Source organism: Suricata suricatta, chromosome 9, assembly GCF_006229205.1.
Source record: "Suricata suricatta isolate VVHF042 chromosome 9, meerkat_22Aug2017_6uvM2_HiC, whole genome shotgun sequence".
NCBI classification, from domain to species: Eukaryota; Metazoa; Chordata; class Mammalia; order Carnivora; family Herpestidae; genus Suricata; species Suricata suricatta.
In genome coordinates this window covers 58956527-58974768 of record NC_043708.1, presented here as the reverse complement: position 1 = coordinate 58974768, position 18242 = coordinate 58956527, and the positions used below count along the sequence as shown (strand labels likewise).

The window sequence follows — 18242 nt, the reverse complement described above, 5'->3', positions numbered from 1 at the left end:
CAGCTCTCAACTCTGTAAGCCCAGCCTTCTGACATTAGCACTTATTTCTTACTGCATCCTAGATTTTAGATTTAGCAGGTATCTTAGTTTTTCTCGTAACCCTGCTGTTCTCTTGGTATTTTCTGTCTTGGAGGGCCTGTCTTGGTGAGAATACTACTACCAGTGAAGTCACTTATGCCCCAAACTAGAGCGTCAACTCTTACTTATGAGTCTTTCTCTAACCCTCACAAACTTGGTTTTCCAAGTTCTGTTCACTTTAGGTGCTATTCATTTCTCTGCCAATTGCTACTCTTTTAATTTAGGGCTAATAATCTCTCTACTTGACTGTCAAATAGTTTCCTAATTTGTCCCCAGATTTGCATGGCTATCTACACCATTTCTGGATATGCATTCAAAACACAAATGTGATTATGTTATTTCCCAGTTCTAAACACTTCAGGAAACACTCATCCAGTCTACTCTACATTCTCACCAGCATTTGGGGTTGTCAGTGTTCCACATTTTGGCCACTCTAATGGGTGTACAAAGATACCCCCTTATTCTAATTTGCATTACTCTGATGAAATATGATGGGGAGAATCTTTTCATATGCTTATTTGCTATCTGTATATCTTCTTTGGTGAGGTGTGTTTTCAGACTTTTTGTCCATTTTTCAGTCAAGCTATTTGTTTTCTTCTTGTTGAGTTTTCAGAGTTCTTTGTATATTTTGGATAATAGTACTTTATCAGATAATGTCTTCAAGTATTTTCTCACAGTCTGTGGTTTGTCTTCTAATTATCTTGATATTGTCTTTTGAAACACAGAAGTTTTCAATTTTAAGAAGGTTCAGCTTATCAATTTTTTCTTTCATGGATTGTGTCTTTGGTGTTGTATCTAAAAAGTCATCACTGCCCAAGGTCATCTAGGTTTTCTTATGTTATCTTCTAGGGTTTTGTAGTTTTGAATTGTACACTTAAGCCTGTGATCCATTTTAAGTTAATTTTAGTGAAGCATGTGAGGGCTGTGTCTAGATGAATTGTTTGGCATCTAGATGTCCAGCTGTTCCAGATGTCCAGCTGTTTCATTTGTTGAAAAGCTTGTCTTTATTGTGCGGCCTTTGCTCCTTTCAACGTCAAAGGGCAGTGACTAGATAGGGGTCTGTTTCTGGGTTTTCTATCCTGTCCATTTATCTATTTGTTTATTCTTCTGCCAATACCATATTTTTTTTATTGTAAGTCTTCATTTTTCACTTTCAGTACTGTTTTGCATCTCCATAAATACCTTAAAATCAGTTTGTTGATATCCATAAAATAACTTGCTAACATTCTGAGTGATATTTATTTTTAAAAACCCATCTGCTAGGTAGTATGAGATGGCAGAGTATTCTCATCACAGAAAAGGTGAGCAAATTTTGGGACATTTGTCTATTTGTAAAAGAAGAATATGCAACTTATCTTTATATATGCAAGGGCTTCTTCAGTTCTTTGCTGTGAGATAATCAACAAATGTCTGTGTAACACCTCAGATTTTCATAATTGTTTACAAGGTGATAGTAAATATTATAAAGACACAGACTACATTTTAAACATTTTGTTTTCATAAAATAAATACCATCTACAAAATGTTCATCTGCTTCACCATTTTTGAACCTAAATTTGCATATAGTAATGTAGTTAATGAATTTTACTATGGTATTAACTTTGTCACTTTACCCTAGGGCCTTTTTTCTCTTTCTTTAGTTAACTTGCTTTTTTTTTAAGTTTATTTATTTATTTTGAGAGAATGTGATCATGAGAGGGGTAGAGAGAGAGAGAGAGAGAGAGAGAGAGAGAGAGAGAGAGAGAGAGAGAGAGAGAGAGAGAGAATGCCAAGAAGGCAACACACTGTCCGTGCAGAACCTGATGCAAGGCTTGAACTCATCAATCAGAATCACGACCTCAGTGGAAATTAAGAGCTAAATACTTAACCAACTGAGCTACCTGGGTGCCCCTCTTTAGGCAACTTCCTATTTATACCTAGTATCTTCCTGACAGAGTATACTAATAAGAATATATACTCTTTTTACATTTCACTTTATTGGCTCACAAAAAAAAGTTGTTCATGTATTTCATTATTGACACAGTCAGATATCAAGAAGAGAAACGTGAAAAACATCTATAGTTTTATGCGAGTGTTTAGCAAATTTTCAAATACTTGTTTCTGCAAGTATTTAGCTTTGTTTTCCATTTATTTATCAGATATGTTTTAATCAGTCACTCTCTTAGGATGAGTTCCCAAAGAAGCAAGTCTGGAAACAAGGATTTGAGTGTAAGTCATTTCTTGGGGAGAAGGAGATCCTAGGAAGCATGGATAAGGGATGGCAGAAGTGAGAAAAGGAAGAAGAGAATGATCCAGTAAAGGACATGTCACCGAGCAGGTACCTGCTATGGGCAGCTGGCACTCTCTTCCGCTGGAGAGCTCAGGAGCTAGTGCAGAACTTTTCTGAGTTGTTTCACTTGAGGCACAGTTAGACAAGAGTCCCTGAGCACTTCTGGTCCTACCTATTTGTGGATCTAGAGAGCTCTCAGATAGAGGGCTACAGTGTAGCAAGATGTGGTCTCCAAAGCTCAGGGATGAGGTATGCATAAGGTGTGTGAGCAGGGTCACTGCATCATCTGCCAAGGTCAGTGGAGGGCCTTCAGAATGCTCTGAACCATGCCTCCTAAGGAAGAAAGGACAAGTATTTTTAACTAAAGTTATTACTATTAAGTAAAAATCCTGCAAAAGAAGCTATTAATCTTTACCAAACTTAGAAAAATTTTGTAAGGCCTTCATATTCTAGATGTAAATCCGTATCCTAAATAGTCTTCTTTATGTATGTATATACATATATTCATATATGGGACATATATATGTCAGTAATTTAACAGATCTGAATGTATTGTTGGTATTCTCACATGACAAAGTGATTATACAAGCAATTAGAAGGATCAGCTCTGACTTTTTCTTAGCCTTTATTTTGCTTACACCGTTAGTGTTATCTTCAGTTTGGGGTTTCTTTGAAGAGATCTTTCTTAAGTCACTTGTCTATTTTATGAAGGTTATTACTCTAAAGTAGATAATATAACCATCCATCTACTTAACTAGGCCCCATAAAATGCAACATTTTTAATAAAAGTAAAATGAATTACTGGGTGATGGCCAACTGTTCAGCCCTTCATGTTGTGGAATTCCTGTTTTTCCTTCAGGAGATGCTTTGCTTACTTTATATGACATGTGACACTTTGATATTTAAACCTATTGGGGATGCCATTCAAATGAAATATTAGTAAAGCTTAACATTTTCCTAATTCGTGGGGAAAAAATAAATAGAAGTTCTTCTGTTTTACCCTAATGGATAATTTTGTGCATCCCCTTTGGTGATACGTACACCTGAATTTGGAATCCAATAGACTCTAGGGCAAAGTTCAGATGCACTGGCATGGCATACCCAGTCCTCCACCATTTGGCCCTTGCCAACTTTTCTAACCTGAGCTCTTGCCTTGTCTTGCTTCATCCCCTGCATTTCAGTTATAATAAACTTTTAGAGTTCCCTGAATTTATCATGTCGAATTATAATGTGAGAGCTTTTAGTTATACTGTTGCTTTTTCCCAGAATGCTCTTTCTCTTTGGACTACCTGGTAAAACCTGCTCTCTGAAACTTTTTCTGGCCCTTTCCCACTCCCCAGGGAGCACTTTAAACATACTACTATATTCTCAAACTTAGCTTTCAGCCCTTTTGTTGAACCTGTTTACTAACATTCTTGGCTCCTCCTAGAAATTACCATCTCCCTGAAATCAAAGCTGTTGTCTAATTTATCTTCGTATCTCCCGCATATAGCTTCAAACAGGCACGTAATCATGCTTGTTAACTTACCCATGGGGTGATAGGCTATCGTACACTGCATTGGTCAGCCAGCACAGAGGATTGTGTTTGGCTCTGGGTGCCTCTTGAAGAAGGACTTGGATAACTGATGTGTACTCAGACGGAAAGAATTCCAAACAATGTTATAAGAGCAACTGTAGCCTAGGACCAATGTGCAGAATAACAGGGAACAGGGATTTGGTTTTCATATAATGAAAAATTATCTACCAATTATAGCTGCTTGAACACAGGATGAATGACTTTGAGGTTTTGTGAGAGTTTTTGTTGTTGTTGTTGTTTGTTATTTGTTTTTTGTTTTTTTGCCAGGGGAGATGTTGAAATAAAGCCTGAATAGATAACCTTCTTGAGCAGATTGAATAAGTGCTTAAAGCATCTAGAGTGATCATGGTGAGTGGAGGAGAATTTAGATAATCTTTCAGTTGTAAACAATCAAGCTGAGATTTGAAATCATTTGATATGTCTAGTGATGGGTCTAAATTTTAATAGATGCTGTTTCAAAAAAAAGCAGTGGTGTTATTTTAAGTAAACAATTCTTCTGTAATTCAGAGTCTCTGGATCTAGGTGAGACATAACTGTAAAGCCGCTTTGCCTTCTTGTGAGCCAGGCTAAGCAAATCTTAGCTGTTATTTTTCTTTGCGACATTTAACTTGTGTCCTCTTCTCAGCTTAGAAGTAGGGTACTTTCACTCTACCTAACCATGGATTTAAAATTTATAGTATGAGAGTCCATAACAAAATTATAATGACTCTTGAGTTTTAGAGAAGCAGCAGTTATCTTAATCTTCTATATATTTAGGGCTGCTTGAGACTCACTATGGATAGTATATAACAATCTAATTATAACACCTTTAAAGGGCATGAGTCTTATAAAAACTGAAGCTTTGTGTGGTTAAGACACTTGGCTAAGTGCTGTACAACAAACTGGAGTCAGAATCTGGACCACAGTCCATCACATCTAATTCCACTTCCATGGGTTTCTCCATTTTATTGATCCTGAAGAACTTCTGTAATCTCATAAAGGGGAAAGGCATATTCATAAAACAGAGAATAACAAAAGTAAAATCAAGTGCAATAAGTTGTTACAGCTAAGGAGTGCTTTGAAAGGTCAACAAGGTGAGAAATCACAGAGTAGAGGATATGGAAATTTTTATTAAGAGCAACTTTGAAAATAGCTCTGAAAGATAATTAGGCTTACAAAATTTTTCTTTGGTTCCCAAAGTGCATGTTGGCTCTGTCCACATTGCCTTTCCTTCTCTTTTATTTCTTTTTGGTTTTACTACTCTCTATCAAACTGGCCAATAGAGCGCAAGCATCTAATTGCAGCAAATTCTTACACATTCCAAGTGACCCCCACAAAAACAGGTTGCCACGGTAACCAAACAAAAAGGGACTAGAAAACTGAAGCAAAGTATTTACTTAATGTCTGATGGACTCTGCACGATTTTCATTAGACCTGTTGCTGGCTTTCTTTTAGGTTTGGGTGCTAGACATTGTTTATTTTTTAAGCCATTAAAAGATTGAAAAATTTGTCAGGCCCTTTCATATAGAAAATTGTAGCAAGCAGTGAAGCCACGACAATTGATTTTTTAAACATACAAATTTTATTTAGAGAAATGTTGATTTATTACATAGAGTTAACCCAGAAGCTTGCAACTCTGGCCGATGGGCTTCAAGAGAACAGAAGGGCCATCTGATGACAGTGAAGAGTCTTCTAAGAATGCTACCAAAAAATAGTAGATTTGAAATAATTTTGTTAAAGATCCTGCTATTTATTTTTACCACATCAATATAAAGGTTACACTAACCAGTTAGTATAGATACTTCGTTGCTAATTATTTTATGTACAAAGTCCTTAATTAATAGACTACATAATTAATATAATTTACTGTGTTCTAGCTAGTTTCGGTTTTTGATGAAGGAAGATTTCACGATGAAACACAAAATCATTTAGGCCCATAAAAGATGTCCAGCATTTTTTGATTTGGGGAATAGGACCCACTCCCTTCATCCGTATTGTCTTCCTATCTCTTTGAAGTGCAAAAAACATTAGAACTTCAAAGGTAGTCCAGGAATAGGGCATCTTTAGCTTATGGCAGACTCTGCAGGTATAGACAAATAACATAGCATGTCACTAGGTGGTAGGTTTGCTTGAGATCTTGGCACAACTGATTCTTCTTTTTAAAAAAGATAATTAAAATCGGCATACAAATAAATAGCTTCATCTGAAGCTTGGTGTGTGTGTGTGTGTGTGTGTGTGTGTGTGTGTTTTAAATGTATATTTATTTTTGAGAGAGAGAGAGAGAGAGAGAGAGAGAGAGAGAGAGCAGGCTCCAGGCTCAGAGCTGTCAGCATAGAGCCAGATGTGGGGCTCAAACTCACAAACCATGAGATCATGACCTGAGCCAAAGTCAGACACTTAACCGACTGAGCCAGTCAGGCGCCCCTGACCCTTGATTTTAAAAACCACACTCATATAGGGTTGCCAACCTAATTCTACTCTAGGCTCACAAGGAAAAAAAGTAAGAAAATATAATTTTTCCCCATATAAAGAACACTTGTTTGTAACAACAATAACAAAATACATAGGAGAATGTTCATTATGTATGTCTGTATTAATGCCTCAAATGTGATCTGTCCTATTTTTATACTTTAGGATGCCTTTCTAATGATTCTGCTTTATTTTTTAAGCTTATCTATTTATTTTGAGAGAGAGAGAGAGAGGGAGAGAGAGAAAATCCCAAGCAGTCTCCACACTGTCGGTATAGAGCCTGACTTGGGGCTTCAACACACAAACCGTGAGATCATGACCTGAACAGAAATCAAGAGTCGGACACTCAATTACTTGAGCCACCCAGGCATCTTTGACTCTGCTTTCTGAATTGGACTGTTTGTATAGAAGATGTTAATGTGGCTTTCACCACTCTCATTGCTACCATTGTAACCATACAGGAAGATTAGAGTCAATGTGATGGCTAATTCCTATTTGAAATGTTCCTGTGTTGCAACCTCTAATTTAGTCATTCTTTGGAAAGGAGGTGGGTAGGTTGGAGTGAATTTTTGGAATTAGGATCCAATAGGAACAGTAGTCATGGAGTTCCAGCCTAAAGGTTAGTGGAGGCAGGGCAGGGTTGGTAGACATATTCGCATCCCAAAGTTCCTGCGTATGATATCCAGTACATGCACAGAAAGGCCAGGCTTTAAGGACCTGAAGTCAACATCAGAAGAATCCTGTCAAGGGTTTTTTTTTTACTGAAGTTAGGGAGATTGGGAGAGTAACTTTGTCCTTTGTCTATCTCCAGTGAAAAATGTAGGCTGGAGGCCAGAAAGGACTTCTAAGTTCTTTCTGATTTGTCCCACAGTGGCATTAAATACTTGGTTTGTCAACTTACTTAATGACTAATACTAACTTTTCCTTGTTTAGAGTTTATTCATTGTTCCATTTTGGTCTAGTGAAGAAAATGCTAATGACTTTTCTTGGGTGTAATTTTAATTAATAGTCACATTTATCTGAAATATTTCTTTAGAGTTTGAAAAAGAGGCCTAAGGATAATTTTAAAAATTGCTCCTCTCCCCTAAACAACGAACCACCACCTCCACCATCTCCACAGCAGCCTCTCCTTGATTGCGTAAAGGATCTAGTAAAACAACATCAGCTGCTTTCCATTTTTTTAATTTGTTAACCAGAGTCTGATGGGCCTCCTCAGTCATTCCCTGAAGTATCCAAAGGAGTCCCTGTCTTTAGCTTCCTCCCTCCCACGGGGTCCATTATCTCTATTAACCTGCCTTAGAGAAAGAAGGGCATCCATGACATGGTGTAAGTTCTCTGAAGTCAAGGATGCCTTCAAAAGCAGAGCTTGGGTGCCTGGGGGCAGGGAGCAGGGAGGGAATTGTAAACAAAAGGACAGCTGGGGACTGTCCCATTCTTTCTGAGCATTCTGTGGAACCTTTTGCAGTGAAGAAAGTAAAATCCAGGGCATCTTTATAAAAATGCTGTTTTCATTTCTGACTTCTTAAGCTTATCTACAAAAGGAAAAAAATGAGAGAAATAATGCAAGCCAGGTGGCCGGGTATGAACTTAATCCAATTTTCACTTGTTTGTTAGAGTTTTGAAGGGGCCATTGCACCTTTATTTGGAAATAGAGGAATCAAAAATGGGTAAGTTCTGATGTCTCATGGCTGTAGTTTCCTAAAGCAAGATCTAAATACCCTTGAATGCTACTCTGGTTAGATGAGTGTGGATTTACATATGCCAGTCTGAACAAGAAGCCGTAGATTTCTTTAAAATTTAAGTTTACATCTTAAGTTGCTTTGGGTGAGGTATGATTAAGAAGGAGGGAAATCATTGAGAAGGGAGAAAGTTTTTTCTTGAGTAACTAATTTGGATTTCATTTTTAAAAATTAGCCAGTTGTTTGTCTTCCTAACATGTCATGCAAATATTTAGTTTTCTTAGGGAATTGAGAGCAAAATTCCACTTCCAAGGAATAAAAGATTGAAGATTAATTAAATTTGCTATTAAAAAATAACTTTTTCTGAGTATAAAAACAATCCATGTCCATTATAAAAAATGAATTCCACATTGCATAAAAATTATAATAAGTTGAAAATCTTCTTTGTTGCTTTATAATTAAATTGGTCTGAGAAAAAAAGCCGGAAGAACTTACTAGAATCAGAAGATGAGGGACAATGAGGAAGAAACCTTCTTTTATGTGGCTGCAAAGGAAAAAGAAAAAAGATTTTTAGGTTAGCATCTCTGTGGAAATAGTCACCTTCCCTCTTGTGCCCAAGAACCATGACATTGAATCTTATTCACGATAAACCCTTTAATATATGTGAGCAACAGGACTGAGTGGGAATCAACTTGGGGCTAAAATCCTAAAAGAAGGCTCCTCCAGGATTGCTGTCTAGCATGGCTGCTGGCTTGGCAACCAGATATAAAAGTCCCAGGAAGACCTCTGTGCAACAACTAGAAAGTCAGTGTGGGCCCCAAAGAGTTCTCCCACAAAAACCCATCCCTCTTTAACCTGGATTGAAATGAGCTTTAGAGGTCTACTGTGTAGTTGGGAGATCCCCAGGTTTAGCACTCAGGAATATTTAAGAATCACTTCCATGTGGGTTGAATTCCATTTTGCATATGCAAATGCATCATGTGCTTTGGACTTTATCCCCCAACAAAATCATAGTTTTCCAAAATTAGTTGAGATGGTGAGATACTCTACTCTTTTTGGCATGGTGGTCTTTTTGATTCAGGAGTGGAAAAATGGTTTTGAGGGAGCGGAAGAATGGAAGTCATTTTTGTATATGTTGACTTGTAGTGAATGGCCAAGCAAACTGTTGGGTGCTCCTGGAGGGTGCAGGCTGTCATGGTCATGGCCTGGCTCTGCAGACTGTCACCAGGATTTAAGGATTAGAAACCTGGGAGGCAGTGGTGCTGGTTCCTCTTTTTTTTTTTTTTATGGTTTTTATTATTTATTTTTGAGAGACAGAGACAGTGCGAGCAGGGGAGGGTCAGAGAGAGAGGGAGACACAGAATCTGAAGCAGGCTTCAGGCTCTGAGCTAGCTGTCAGCACAAAGCCTGATGTGGGGCTCAAACCCCACAAACCATGAGATCATGACCGGAGCCGAAGCTGGATGCTTAATCAACTGAGCCACCCAGGTGCCCCGGTTCTGGTTCCTCTTGATAAATTTGAGTGATAGCAGGACTGTCATTTTGGGCTGTTGTTGATATGTGGGAATACTGCATATTTGTGAATAATTCAGAAATCCAGAGGTCTTAGAGTGAATTTTAAAATAGTTATGAAAATCCCGACTTGTTGGTTGCTTTTATGTTTCTTCCCAGACATATTTAGAAGGAAAAATTGGGATTGCGCCATCCTTTTCTTTTCCCTTTGATTTGCCCTGGCTGTAGGGGAGGAGGGCTGCAGAATTGGTTTAGTCATCACACCTTTATAATTTAGTTGCAGTTCAAGATGTTCTCTTGTGAGAATTAGCAACATGGGCCTGTAATGTGACATCTGTCTTGCGTGGTCAAAATATTCCTTTGCTGAGCTAAAATGCCTTTTTAATGCTTTGGGGGTGACGCTTGAGGCGATGCTTTATCTGCTTCTGTATGGTCTATGAGAAAATAAAAGGGCTTAAAGAAAGCTTTTCAACAGGAGATGTAAACCTCAGAACAATTGGAAACAATGCCCATATCCTTTCCCATTCGAAATGTCTTCTGTGAGCCTGCCCCAGAACCAGAGAGAGGAGGAATATCTGCACATTTCTCTGGAAGTTGGAAGCTGGAGAGAGGACTGAATTGCAGGTGAACCCAGCACTGTGATTTCATAGCAAAGTGGCCGAGTCTGTGGCACCTGTTGCTGGCATGATTAGAGCATTAGCGCTGGCTCAGCCTCTGCACCATTGATAACATCACCCCGGGGGAGGCTTTATTGGAAGCCCAGTCACTTTGCCTCAGCAATAGTGTACATTGGCGCCCCATTGAAACCTTTTTTTCTGACATTAGCACATTTGAATGGGCCACCAGTGAAGCCATTCACCGAGAACATGCAACCGGGGATTCTGGGTGGCCTGGGGCTGAGCTGAGAATTCTCGTTAATGGACTGCCAGACTTAGCCTATTGAGGTACATGAACTCAGTGACCAAAGAAAAGTGAGACAAAGATGTCCCTCACAGGAACATGTAGGTCAGAAGTGGACAAAAGCAGACATGGACCAGTCACAGCTATTTGATTACTGAGCTGAAAAGGAAACACGGATCCCAGGGGGGAGGAGGTGAGCAGCGCGACTGATTCGACAGAAATCTCAAAAATGCCCGCACAATCTGAGAGCAAGGCATTTACCAGAATTGCAGGTGGTTTGTGAAGTTATTTTAAAAATGTTTTTTCCTTCCACTTGTCCTTGTGGTAATTTCCTATTTGGTAGCACTTAGAAAAAGCCCCCAATAACTAGAAAGGTAAGAAAGGAACATCAAATTGAACTGGAAAAAGCATGCTTAAAAGTGAAAGGTGATCACCGGCAACATTCCCCAGACTATTGGTGTTCAGCTGGTTTCCAGCTCTAAAGGGACCAGAACTTTTGCATGTTTAGGATTATAACTTTAATATATTAGTGTAATTTCAAAGTCTTCTACTCTAAGATACGGGATAAAAAAATGTTTTTGAAGTTTTGCAAAAAGATGAAGGATAAAAGAATAATTACAAAAGGTTCTAAGGGATCACTTTGGATCAACACAGTCGATAACAGCATGTTTAATTCTGATTGACCCCACACTGTTGCTTCTTGCTGTATAAGTTTCTGTAGGGGAGACATTGGTCCCTCAAACTTAAATATGTGATCTATGCAAATATCTAGAGATCTAATATTCAGATGCATATGAAATTTGAAGTGTTCTGTAATTTTTCAAAGTGGCATCTTAATAACAACATGAACAATTCATTCCAAACCAAGCTTACTTATTAAAACTTGATTAAAATTTTTACAACTTCTTGAGATAGCAGTGTATTTTAAAATGTTGTAAATTTCAGTTTTAAAGGATTTGGGGAACCTTAAGTACCTGTAATCCTGTTCTATAAAAGCAGCTGAGAACAAAGTATATTTTTTTATCATGACGAATATAATGCAACTATTTTTTATGAAGAATGTATTCAATTTTAAAAACTGTGACTGAAGGAAAAGGAAGAGTCCCATCTTAACAAGTGAGTCATATCCATTTATATTGAAACAGAATTTTATGAGGAAGACCACTTGAGGGTCCATTTAGTCCATTGTATCGATAGTGTAATTGAGACCCTCAAAGGTTTAGAAGATTGCTGAAGGCCTACCTAGTACCTCGACTTAAAAGTAATATTTTATCTGGTTATGTTTTATCTAGAATTCTTTCATTAGAGTAGGAATCAGTCTTTCTTTGTTAAGGGCTTGAATCTTTTAACTTAGATGTTCTACCTCATGTTGAGTTTACTAAAGGTAAAATTGATTTACATCCCATATATATACATGCCATATATACATATGTTGTATACTTTCATTAAATGTTTCCCCAACATTTTAAAGCTCTAGTAAAAGATAACAGGAAGAATATCAAAGTTTTGACTTCCCTGGAAAAAAAAAAACAACAGAAACATTCCAGCTTTTCCTTTTTTTTTTTTTTAGTCAATTCCCACTACATGGCAATGAGAAAGAAAGAAATCTGGCCATTTGTAGCAACGTGGATGGAACTCGAGGGTGTCATGCTAAGTGAAATAAGTCAGGCAGAGAAGGACAGATACCATATGTTTTCACTCATAAGTATAGCAGGAGAAACTTAACAGAGGACCATGGGGGAGGGGTGGGGGAAAATAGTTGGGGAGAGGGAGGGAGGCAAACCAGGAGAGACTCTTGAATACTGTGAACAAACTAAGGGCTGATGGTGGAGGACGATAGGGGAAAGGGGGTGATGGGCATGGAGAAGGGCACTTGTGGAGATGAGCACTGAATGTTATACGGAAACCAACTTGACAATAAACTATAAAAGAAAAAAATTTTTAAAAAGAATAAAAAACAGTAAAAATATATTAGAAAATCAATTCCCTTTCTTTCCACCTTCATGATAAGAAATCTTTAACTTTCTTTTGTTATATCCTATCTAGTCCACTTCTAATATTTTTCCTTTAGGCTACTTCAGTTGTGTGGTATAACAATTTTATCTATTTATGTTATTCAGAGCCACCTGATTTTGGAAACTTCAGTGTGAGTCCTCAGTTGCTTTCTAGTGAAGGGGTCCAGAAACACCACCCCCAGATATGTCACTTTGGTGTAAGGATTATTTTGAGCTGGGGCACCTGGGTGGCTCAGTTGGTTAAGCGTCCGACTTCAGCTCAGGTCATGTTCTCATGGTTCATGAGTTCGAGCCCTGTGTTGGGCTCTGTGCTGACAGCTCAAAGCCTAGAGCCTGCTTCAGATTCTGTGTCTCCCTCTCTCTCTCTGCCCCTTCCCTGCTCATAGTTTTCTGTCTGTCTGTCTCTCTTTCTTTCAAAAATAAACAACAAAAAAGGATTATTTTGAGCTGAAGGCAATTGAGAAAGACATAGGAAAAGTTCTCTGTCTTCCCCATTCTGACTAAAAGCAGCGCATAAATGTCCATTTGTAAATATGTTCCCAGGGGTCCCATACCAGGAAGACTAGAGAGGTAGCACCAAGAGGAGTCTACATAACAAACCCTCCTAAACAGCCACCCTCCCACCATTTACCACTCGTAGGTGACTTGAACCCCTTTTCTGTGTCTAGCCATTTCACAGTTCGTCAGTCTTGGTTAAAATGATACATATATATATATAAGCCTTCCCCCACCCCAGTCTAATGGCTTCTTTTGGCTTTCACTTCTTTTCTGTGATACCCCCATGCATGATGTTAATATTAACATCAATATACTTTGTATGTCTTTTTTCTGTTAATCTATCTTTTATCTATTTAATTTGAAGGACCCCATTTTCTAAATCTGAGAAGGTAGAGGAAACGGTTTTTTTCTTCCCCATACTAATTATCACTGAATTTTCCCTCTTTTTGCTCCATGAAGCTTACCATATTGCTTTTTCTTCTCCAGTTTCCAACTCTTTAGAGTATTGTTCTTTAATGTTGCTTTACCCTACATAGTATTTTAATCTCCTTTGCATTGATCTTTTCAGTTAAAAGTTTAAAGTCCCAAAACCCTCCAATTCCTATCCTTACAATAGCAGGTAATAATAATCGTGCCTTTTTGTGTGCCAGACATTAAATCTTCCAACCACCTATCAGTTAGATATTATTCTCATTTTACTGCAGAAACCTAAAGCTTGGAGATGTAATTTGCCTAAAGCTAAGAGACAGACTTTGAACATAGGTCTGCTGGGAACCAACATTCATGCTTTCTAACCACTAAGTTATACTATTTGGTCCTGGTAGGAACATGGTCAGCCGTTTAAGATGAGCTGCATGCCATAAAATGTTAAACATTTAAAAATATTTACCTTTTTAAACTTTTTAAACCATATATTTTAAAAAATCCCAAATCACAGTAAAATTAAAAGAATATATTGAATGCTATATATCTTTTATCTACATTAATCAATTATTAACATCTTACTAGATCCACTTTATTTTGCTATTGATTGATATGCACACTGTTGGAAGCCATTTTCTGAACTCACTAAGTTGAGAAAACTCCTTGTGAGGTAAGGCGGGTTTGCAAGGTGGGGGGCCTCCCGCCATCATGGCGACCGATGTCTACCCCCCATTCAATTATTTTTGCTTGAGCACCAATCCCCAAGGCACCTTGTTGACTGGTATCAAGAGTGACTTGCCCCCTTAACTAAAAATATGCTAATTGCACTTTGGGAAGGAACTTATTATAGGAATTTCTTCTTTTGTGATTATGGGAGCAAATATTACATTTCCTGAGGAACCTGTTTTTTTTCCCCTCAAGAAAACAGGCTATTGACCCCTGCTTACAAAGAACTAACTTTTGCCTTTGCTATGCTAAAAACATTGCCTGTATTTGAATGCTAAAGATACCTTCCTTCCCCATATGATAAGGGTCTAAGTCACCTACATCCATCACTATTGATAAAGGTTATGCATGAGTTTTCTACCAATCTATATTCTGGGAGATTTTTACATACCAAAGAACATGTCGTCAGAAATCATTGTCTAAGGCAATTGTCACTTCCTGTTTTGTACCCCATACATTTTTTAAAAATAAATAAAGCTGACTCTCCAGTCAGTGCAGAGATGCCTGTCTGGTGAGCAGAAAGAAACTCGAGGCTCTCTCACTCCCTTTTGTTGACACCGTCCATCCTTCAGGGAGCCCTGGATGGCAGCACACCTTCACTTTATTGCATTTTGCAGATATGGTACTTTTTTTTTTTTTTTAAACATATTGAAGGCTTGTGGCAACCCTGCATCGAGCAAGTCTGCCAGCACCAATTTTTCCAACAGCACTTGCTCTCTTTATGTCTCTGGGTCACATTTTGGTAATTCTCACAAAGTTTCAAACTTTCACATTATTATTATGAGTATTATGGTGATCTGTGATCAGTGATTGCACTTGTTGAAAGCTCAGATGATGGTTAGCAATTTTAGCAATCAAGTATTTTTAGATTAAGATAATACTTTCTTTTAGGCACAATACTATTGCAAACAATAGACTACAGTGTAGTGTAAACATAACTTTTATATGCACTGTGAAACCAAAGAAGTCTGATTCACTTCTATGCTTTTTTGTGGTGATCTAGAAGCAACCTTGCAGTATCTCTGAGGTGTGCCTGTACATAGATACATACGTATCTTTTGCTGTTGTTCTGGTTGTTGTTCACCCATTTGAAAGGAAGTTGCGAAGTTGCAGACATAATAATAATTTCCCCCTGAGTACGTCAGCACGCACTGCCTGAGAGTAAGGACAATGTCCTATATCACCACTGTAGTGCTTATGCTTAAGAAAATTAGCACTAATTCAATTTTGTCATCAAGTGTGCAGTCCCAGTTTAAAACTTCCCCAGTTATACCCAATGTATCTATTCAGTTGCTTTTGTTGGCTCAAGATTCAGTCAAGCCTTATTAGTTTCATTTGGTTGTGATGTTTAGAGACTTTCGGTTTATGAGTAGTCTTTTCTGACACTGACTCTATTTTGGAGATCTTGGTCAATTGCTTTCCAAATGTCTCCCTTTCTGGAATTTATCTCATTGTTTTCTCATGACTGGATTCCAGTTAAACACTCTTGGCAAGAATGCTGGATAGGTGATGTACATTTCCTTTTAAAAAAATTTTTTTTAAGTGTCTATTTTTGAGAGAGACAGAGAGACAGAACGCAAACTGGGGAGGGGCAGAGAGAGATGGAGACAAAGAATCTGAAGCAGGCTCCAGGCTCTGAGTTGTCAGCAAGAGCCTGTCACTGGGCTCGAACTCATGAACTGCAAGATCATGCCCTGAGCTGAAGTCAGCCGCTTAACTGACTGAGCCACCCAGGCACTCCTAGGTGATGTATATTCCTTATTGGATCAATCAAGAGACACATATGAGGTTGTCTCATTATTGATGGTGCTAAGTTTGATCATTTGGTTACAGTGGTGATGTCATACCTAATTTTTCCATTGTAAAGTTAACCTGTTTGGACGTACTTTTAAAACAATAGTATTTTATGCAGTAGCTTTAGCATCCATTAGTGATTCTTATTTACATAGTGGGTTGGAAAATGATGTTTTAAAAAATTCTAATATTTGTTAGTTATTGTATTAGTTGGCTCAGGCTGCCGTAACAAAATACCTCAGACTGGGTGGCTAAAACAGCAGAGAGTATATATTTTCTCAGACTTCTGGAGGCTAGAAATCCAAGATCAAAGTGTCATCATGGTTGGCTTTTGGTGAGTCCTTTCTTTCTGGCTTGTAGACAGCTGTCTTCTCATTGTCCTCACATGGCCTCTTCTCTCTGGCGTGTGGAAAGAGAGAACCCTTTGGTGTTTCTTCCCTTTCTTATAAGGACACCAGTTCCATAGGATTAGAACCCGACCTTTATGATCTCATTTAACCTTAATTACCTCCCTAAAGGCCCTATCTCCCAATATGGCTTCAACATATGAATTTTGGGTAGGACACAATTTAATCCACAACAGTTGGTATTCTTCCGTAAAGTAGAGCTTTCCTCTTTTATTTTTCTCTTCCTGTCTTCTTCCTCTCTCTTCTTTCCCCCAGTTTCTTATTCTTTTCACTATGGACCTATGTATTTATTTTTCATTTAATGTATTATTCCTGTCATTCATTCTGATGCTCAAAATGGAATGTGGCCTTCAAACCAGCTCCAATATTCTTTTGACATGACTCTATTAGTGTTTAAGCATTTCCTTGCTTCCTTGAACAACAAGATGTTCAAGGCTACCTTGTATTTTCCCTATCCCAACCGTTTCTGGAATCATTTCTACAAGGAAACTTGGTTTCTTTTAGTGGGAGATGCTATTTAGAAACACGATCTGTGTGGTTGTTATTACTAGCTATGATTACCCTGTGACTCTATTATTTTTAATATAGTTCTCTATGTTATAGCTATAGAAACTGTACCAATAAAGACTTTATTGAATTAGAGACTAACTCTTCAAGAGTACAATCATGCATTTAGTAAGCCTTTGAAAAGCTTTCGAGTGGCTTGGAATGTAACATATACCTAGTAAACATTGATAAATGAATGAATGAATGGCCTTGAATTATGGGGTTTGCTTGGTCTGCCGGGAGGGTCTTCTCGCCCAAATGAATTTGCCCGGGTTGTAGTGAGTGGAGAAGATTGGGATTCGTTTTTATATTTTATCTACATTTTCAGCCTGTAGCTCTCTTGTTATTGAGAAAAATCCAGATTCCCATGTCCTGACCCTCTATAAACTCTTAGGGTTGTTTTCCCAGGAAACGATTCTATGGGGCCTCCCACTTTGCATCTGTGGTTCTTGGTGCATCCCTTCAGATTTCTAGGGGGATGAGATAACTTATCTTGGAAAGAATACTTGAAAATAAATTTTTTTCCTGTTTTTACAAAATAGCTAGCTAAGGAATATTTTTTTCACAGATGAAGAGAATCCAGTTAAAATGAAGCTAGGAATACAGATTTCAGAGCTCTTGAGACTCTCGTATATTTAATATCTATTCTGAGGAACAAGGATTCAGTCACAACCACTCTTTGAGGATCTATTTACTGTCAAAGTGTAATTGGATTTTGATATAGCAGTTCATTTTGGTGGGGGTGAAGATGGGAAGGTGATTACAAAGTAACAAACAAAATGTAAGTGATGGTACCTTTGATTTTTTTTTTCTTTTCCTGCTCCTGGATCTTTATAGATACTGGGAATAAACCCCTTATCCCCCACAGTGGTCTTAGAAAACAAGCCATACACTTCAACTACTTCTGCTGTGAATAATCCATTGAAGCCAAACAGTATTATGTAGATTCATCAGTGTTCACACAAAGGTCATATCCGTACATATCTCTTTGAATTTGTGGGACGCATATGGTGTACCACTTCTATAGAAGAAATATTTTCATTTTAGAATTCAACTTTTGTAACCTTTGGCAACATGTAGTATCAATGGCTCTTTGTTGTTAAAAAAAAAAGTAAAACTGTAAGCTATCCCCAAGGATATGCAGGGCGTTGCTATAGCAACAGAATCTGCCTCCCAGCACCACAAGAGAAGCTATGAATAAAAGATGGTGTTCTAAGGACAACAGAATAGAAGAGGTTGTTTCGATCCTTCTAATACCTGAAATTTGCTGTTATTTTGTTAAATGCAAAATAAAAATCTTGGGAAAAGGCCCAGTTCACTAAAAGGATGAATTTCTATATTGTGCTTCAGCTGTCATGGGGAAAAATACAT

At 37.9% G+C, this 18242-nt stretch overlaps 2 long non-coding RNA genes across 2 annotated transcripts; both read right to left on the bottom strand.

Annotated features, from left to right (window-relative positions):
* Positions 1 to 2035: 2035 nt before the first annotated feature.
* LOC115300682 lies at positions 2036 to 4028 on the bottom strand. The gene is made up of 2 exons (XR_003912782.1): positions 3876 to 4028; positions 2036 to 2680 (listed from the first exon to the last, which is right to left on the bottom strand). It is a non-coding gene; the product is annotated as an uncharacterized LOC115300682 (long non-coding RNA).
* Positions 4029 to 5461: 1433 nt separating this feature from the next.
* On the bottom strand, positions 5462 to 16357 carry LOC115300753. The gene is made up of 3 exons (XR_003912827.1): positions 16156 to 16357; positions 8546 to 8594; positions 5462 to 5603 (listed from the first exon to the last, which is right to left on the bottom strand). It is a non-coding gene; the product is annotated as an uncharacterized LOC115300753 (long non-coding RNA).
* Between the last annotated feature and the right edge of the window lie 1885 nt (positions 16358 to 18242).